This window comes from Candoia aspera, chromosome 2 (genome assembly GCF_035149785.1).
Source record: "Candoia aspera isolate rCanAsp1 chromosome 2, rCanAsp1.hap2, whole genome shotgun sequence".
In the NCBI taxonomy this organism is placed as follows: domain Eukaryota; kingdom Metazoa; phylum Chordata; class Lepidosauria; order Squamata; family Boidae; genus Candoia; species Candoia aspera.
Genome location: NC_086154.1, coordinates 171,058,388 through 171,065,310, shown reverse-complemented (window position 1 = coordinate 171,065,310; position 6,923 = coordinate 171,058,388). Strand labels below are relative to the sequence as shown.

Below are 6,923 nucleotides of genomic sequence, written 5' to 3'. Positions count from 1 at the left end.
TCCGCGGACGCTGCTGCGGGCTGCTGTTGCTTTTCCCGCTTTTGCAAGGCTCGCCTCGCCCCCTTCCAGTCCTCCCGCTCGCGCTCTGCCTTGCCGCCCCCCCGCCCTCGCTCCGCTCCGCTCCGCTCCGTGGCCGCCGCCGAGGTCTGAAGGACTTGGCCGCTGCTGAGCGGGGGGGGGGGGGGGGGCGGCGCGCTCGGATTGGCCCAAGCGCGCATGCTCTCGGCGCCCCCGCTCGGGCGCGTTCGGCTCGGTTCGGCTATTTCCGCCTCTTTGTTGTACTAACTCCCGACCGGAATAATTTTTCCCCCTTCCAACCTTCTTCTGGTTCTCGTTTTCTTTTTTTTTTTAAATCCCCCCAGTCTCTTCGAGGGTCTAAGGGGAGCGGGCTCCCTCCCCCGTCATCCACCCGCGTGGCCGGCGCCGTCCTCGCTGCTGCTGCTGCCGCTGCTTCTCCTCCTCCTCCTCCTCCTCTTCCTCCTCCTCCCCCAGCCAGGTCAGTGTCTTTCTCCTTTGGGCTGCCTCCCTGCTTTCCCCCCTTCCTGCCTTCCTCCTCCTCCTCCTCTCCTCCCGTCGGTCCAGACCTTCCACCGAGGCCCCACAGGGGCGGGTTCCCTCCCGCCGTTGGGCCAAAGGAGTTGGTGGGTGGTGGAGGTCTTTGCGAGGAGCCCCCCACCTCCTGGGTGGCGGCAGTGGGCGCCTGCCCCCTTCCTCGAGAGGAGGGACTGGTGGGGGGGGGGCCTTGGGCCAGACCCCCTTCCCTCTCGTGCCTCCTGCCTTTGAGCCTCGGGTGGGGGGAGATTCTAATTTGGGGAGGTGGATTTCAAGGGCATCTCTCTAACTTTCTGGGACTGCAGCAAATACTTCCAGGGGTGGTGGTGGTGGTCATTTCCCCGATTCAGAGTTGGAGACTTTCTGCCTTTTCCTGCTGGGTCCTCCCCCAGTCAACCATAGCTCTTCTAATGTATTTTTAAAAACCTGCCCCCCTCCCCCAGGACTTTTCTTCCCCTCTCTTCTCCGCCCTTCAGTTTTGAAGTATGGGCTTCTTTCTCGCAGAAGCCATGTGTCTGTCCCCCCTTCATGCTCTAGGAAGAAACCTCACCCTGCACTGAAAAACTACACTTAATTTTGTCTCCTTTCTCACCCCACCTTTCCGCCCCCAAATTATGCCAAGAAACAGTCTTGCTTGCTTGCATAGTGACTAATGGCTTGTTCACCATCAGTTGCCGTACTTGCATAGCAGTGCCCATTACCACTCAACTGGTAAGCTTGCCCTACAAGTTTAGCTGTGTAAAAAAAGAAGAAAAGAAATAAAGTGTGATCGGTTGTGTTTTATCGGGTAGGACGAGAGCTCTGCTGTGGCACGATTTAAGGTTGTGTCATAGTTGTAAGTCTTCAGTTAATTTGCAGAACTCTTGACTCAATAGCAGCAGTAACTAACTTGTAGTTTGCCTGTATCATGCCAGTGTGGACTTTAAAAGTGTTCATGGCCTTGAGTATCTGCCTACGTGAGCGTACTTGGTTTTCCTTGGGGGGGTGATGGGTGTACTAAAAATGGTAGACATGTATTGGGTAGTTTAATAGCAATATGATTTACTTTTAAATAATGTGTTCTGAGTTTTAGACTTGTGCTTCTCGTCATAAGGTATAATTGCTGAAGAAAGCCACTTTTGTGGCTTCAGAGTTCCTCCTGATTATGTTAAAATCACTTGGTTGGCATTTAAGTTTTGTGTTGCTATGGTAATGTAATGGTTAGAATTGGGTGGTAAATACATAATCTTCATAACCAATTATGAGTTGCTGTAAATCTCAAATGCTCTGGAAAAAATTACCTTAAAACTTTCTATAATAATCTAGTTTCAAAATCTTTACTATGTTTAACAAATGTAATACTGCATGGAAAAGAATAATGTGAAACTAGTAATAATTGGGTTTATTCATTTATTCTTTTCTAGGTGTGCCTAATTTCATATTGCAACTTATTCTTGAAGTCATCTCATACAGTATACACATGCACATACCACACACTCCATCTCCTCCCCTCTTCAACGTAATCTGATTATAGTTTGTAGTATTGGTTAAAATGCTAACATTCTCATCCAGGTTTTCTAGTATCCTTATTCAGAAGCTTTATTTTGCTTCAAACCTCTGGTGACCTGTTTGACCAAGATGTTTGTAGTGTCAAAGATCTTGTTGATAGATGAGACATTTTTAATACTCCTAGGCAAATCTTACTGTTCAAAAAGAGAAGTCTAATTTAAATATCCCAACTGCTTCATTTAATTGGAGTTTGTATATATTAGATTTAGAATGCATCTCCTACCCCATAATGCATGAACCTGTTGCATGTGTGTGGTTTGTGCACTGCATATATACTTCAGCAACTTGGACCTGTAAAGGGTAAAGTATAGTTTGCTGGAATCTGTCAGATATAGTGTATAAATGAAGTTAATGAATATTGTGGTGATACAAGAAATGATGTAATTTTAAATTTCCTATCCTTTCTTTATCAACTTTTCTGCTAAGGAAGTTCAAAGGATTCCTGGGCATGTTTTAGGGCACACAGTCCGTTCATGTGGCACATTAGTCAAGGCTTTTGGTCCCCACAGCCCCGTGCAACCTAGAATACTCCTTTGAATATTCACATAACATCTGTGCTTTCCAGTGGGAGGCAGGGGGTAATGTGATCCATCTGTACTGGTACTCTGATTGAAGAATTTCTGATAAGCTTGTGGAAACCTATGGTCTAACTTGTATGGTGTATTAGCCAGTTGTGTGTGGTTTTTAATATAAAAGTTTTCTATTTTCTATTCATATTAAAAACAGCCTAATTTTATTATTTAAGTCTTCTAAGGAAGTATGTCTAACCAACTAAATTCCTGTCTTTTCAGTTCTAGGCTAACCCTTTCCCATTATCTTAGGCATTTCAGGTATTTCAGTATTCTCAGTAGACCCTGTTAGTGTCTTAGGTTTTGTTGTTGCATTTTATGCTGTGTTGGATTTTATTATTTTGCTATCATGATTTTGGATTATTAATATTGTATCTTAAATTAAATGGTAGAGTGTCTAGAGAATTCTGTATTATGGGGGATGTAACACATTTGATAGATAACTACATATTAGCATGAAAAAACTTTCAATATATCATTACAGTGCAAAGGCTAACTTCATTTTCAGATGTGTGAAGGTAGGCAGTGTGGGCTTCTATGGAAGCTTCAAGTTGCTTAAATAGACGTGAAGTTTGGTTGCCATATTAGATGTGGAGATTTTGCTGTGGGTGGCATATATGAAGTTCTTGTTTGTATAAAATTTCTACCTTCAAGTAAATTAAATTATAAGTATTAAGGTTGCCTATATTACCCATGTTTGAAAATTGGGTTGCCATGTCCAATTTCATGATGATGTGAAACTTTCTACATGTTTTTTTTTTTTATTCTGTGTGTCTGGAACTCAGACTGATGCAGCCATAGTGAAATTCATTCTAGGTGAGGGAAGAAGGGAAGATCAGTCTCGTCATACTTCCTGTCAGTTGAACTCCTGATACAGCCAGTTAATGGTCATATTTCAGAAACCTGCATTTATTCTGATTTCTTTGACTCTGTAGTAGTCAAAAGGAAGGCAGGACATGGAATAAATTCTTATTCCCTGTTTACTTTTTCCATAGTTCAGTTCTGCCTATATTTCATCTCTGAAAGGCATTTGCATGAAACTGCTGTACAGTATCTTAAGGAAAGGTGTATTAATGTAATCTTGACCCTTTTGTCACATCTTCAGTAGCCCAACACATGCATGAAGCTGCTGTACCTTCATGCATAGCACCAGAACTGCCTGCTGTCTCAGCTAATAAGATTTATTTAAATAAATCATCATTCTTCAATATGAGAATACTATTACTGTTGCCTGAAAAACTTATGGCTAAAGAATGCCCTATCTTTCTTTCTTTTTTCACTGTTAAGGAAAAAAGCCTATTTATTGCCTGTTTTATCCCTAAACATTAGAATGAGGAACACAAGTTCTCCAGTAGCTATGCAGTTAAGAAAAATGAGTCACTGTTTTCTCAGGTGCTCCCAGTACAAATAGAGGTGTGTGTGTGAGAGATTGAGAATAGCTCTAAAGTACAGAAGTTGAAATTTAGGGCAAAACTCTTACCACCCCTTTTTTCACAATGTTATTTTTCCTATAAAAGTATCTCCCTTCTATTCCCTCATACCCAACAAATAGTCATAATGCTATCATCCTCCACTGATAGTAATACAGTAATAATACAACTTTATTGATTAGTCAATTGACCATATCAAAAACTTGGGCATCAGCCTCAATAAAATATAGTAACTTAAGACAGATAAAATGCAATAAGATAGGATAAAATATACTAAGGTGAGATAAAATAGGATAAAATACAATAGGGTGAAATGGAGATAAAAGAGTAAGATAAAAAGGTGTAAGATAATGCAGAGGCTTATAATAAGATGAATAATAAAATACAAAAACAATATATGTTTAGGTGAATTCATCACCTTTACATGCCACCCCAATGTGTTCTATAAAATGTGTTCTCAATTGGGCAGCCCTAACTATAAAATTAACAGTTTTATTGACTACATATGCGTTTGTGCCCTGAAAGAGGTAACATAGTCATTTGTTACAGTCCCAATATGTGGTTCTGTCAAGTAATGTCTGAAGGTACTGAGCCCTTGTTGGGGCATATAATTGGCAGTTAAATAGGACATGTGCAATGTCTTCTATTTCAGATGCTCCACAAACACATATTCTCTCAAAATAAGGCATTTGGTGGAATCGTCGGTATTTGACCATAGAATCTAGCTTTTTGAATCTTGCTCTGGTAAGAGCTATCGTATTGTATTGAGTCAGACCCATTGTCAGGTATTTTTCTGTTTGAAAAGACATTTTATTCTTAGCCAGCCATTTCAACGACCTAATGTTTGCAAGTGACTCAATTTCAGTTTGGTCCTTAACATCCAAAACTCTTTGTTTAAATATTGCCTTGGCCTGTTGTCCAGCTGAGAGTAAATATTGTGTTGAAAAGCTGAGGTGTGCAATAGTTTGGAGAAGTTGATTGATCCATGTGGTGGGTTGAGGTGTGCCCATCTGTTCTTCAAGGCACATTTTTGGTAGTCTATCAGGTTCCATTGGGAGAATCCTCCACCAGTAGTTGAAGACTGATTTTGTTGTTGTTGTTCAGTCATTAAGTCGTGTCCGAACCTTTGTGATCCCATGGACTGCTAGACTATAAATGGAATGGGTGCCTGTTTCAGCTCTTACTGTTGCTGCAGGTGTATTCCTGTCAGTCCCCAGAATGGTTCTTAAAAAGCGTGCTTGATTTTGTTCGAGTAAGGGGGCTTTTGATAGGACCCATAGTTCAGCACCATACGTTAACACTGGTACAATTTTTGCCTTGTGGACCTTTAAGATGGAGAGCAGAGAACTTGGGTGGTTGTAACTAAGTAGCTTGATTAGTGTTTTAAACTTGCTGTGGCCTTTGTAGAAATTTGTTTGATTGACCCAAGGCCCTCATCCTTCACTGATGAACAATTTGTGCAGTTGGTTAAAAAAAGTGGTTAAACTTTTACTATATGATTTTGAGCTGTAGATAGTAGAAGGGTCAACATGTGAATGCTTGCACATGAATAAGAGATGATCTACACTACAGAAGAAAATAGTGGAATGAGGTGGGAGACCTGTGAATTTTAAAATTTTGAACTGTGGTAGGATGACTTCATTTTTTAAAATGTTCCAGCATGTTTTAAAATGAATCTATGTGTCTGACATAAACTGCACACTGCAGGATTAGTTTTACAAAGGGCATTGCTCCTACTCTATAGGATAGTCTTCTTTTTTATGGAAAGGTTGCAGGGGGAGGAAGAATTAGGCCTAACAGTAGGCTAGGAACAGCATCCAACAGCATTTTTATGGGTGTATGTGGGTGATGGCATTCAGATGTGGTCTTCCCAGATAGCTGTCTGAAGCAGAACAGCTGGAAATTCTACAGAACTGTTTTTATAGTATATTGGTTATCTCTAAAACTCTGTTTATAGAAAGCTAGCTTCAGAAGGAAGCTATGCTGAACATTTGATTCCTGATACCTTATTTTCTATGTGCTAGGGTTTTCCCTGGGAGCATTCAAACATATAATTGTGTTACCTGTAGCTTCAGTCCAGGAAAAGCAAATAAGTAAACTTGAATAATTTGTTATGCTAAGTTTATGCATAGCTTCTAATAATTCCTTTCTTCTTTTTTGATCAGTTGGGTCTATACTAGTAGTAGATTGTTGTACTTTGTCTGTTACCCTCATTCTTCAAATAAGCTTAGATGAAAAAAAAACAGAGCATTATCTTCCCTTCCATTCAGAACCATTCCTCAGACTGTTGCAACTTTTTTTGTTTGTTCTTAACCCTGTCACAATATTATTTTATCTGTCACCACTTTGACAAGGAATTATGCTGTTCTCACAAATATGCTGTGAACAAATAACTTTTTATTATCTCCTTAAATTTAACCTTCTGAATAAAAGTTGATTTCAGTACTTGAAGTTAAGACCACCAGCAGCTTTTTAGAACTGCATGGATTGCCCCCTCCCTCAAATCCCTTCACCCTGATACTTTTCTTGGAATTTCTCTCTATTTTTTAAAAACTTCAGTAGTTAAGATAATCATTATGGGATGTCAGTACACTGAGTGTGCATCAATACACTGCCCAGACCATCTAGTTGGTGAGATGAGCAATTGTGTGTTGTCTTGTAAGGTGGTCTGTAGATTAGACATTGAAGCACACGTAGAATTACCTTAGCATGCATGGGATTGAGCTGAACTTTGGTTGCTTTTTGTCACATGTCGGCCCAAATGTGCCAGGATTGACTGATACTGACTATATAATTAACAGGAAATGCAGCATGTGGCACAAGT

General features: G+C 40.7%; 1 protein-coding gene across 1 annotated transcript in view; it reads left to right on the top strand.

The window, feature by feature from the left end:
* The first annotated feature begins 294 nt into the window (after positions 1 to 294).
* Positions 295 to 6,923, top strand: part of PCGF3 (polycomb group ring finger 3) — a 59,087-nt gene continuing 52,458 nt past the window's right edge. The window contains exon 1 of the mRNA XM_063294851.1: positions 295 to 1,263. The gene's annotated coding sequence lies outside the window, so the exon portion shown is untranslated. The remainder of the gene's footprint in view (positions 1,264 to 6,923) is intronic.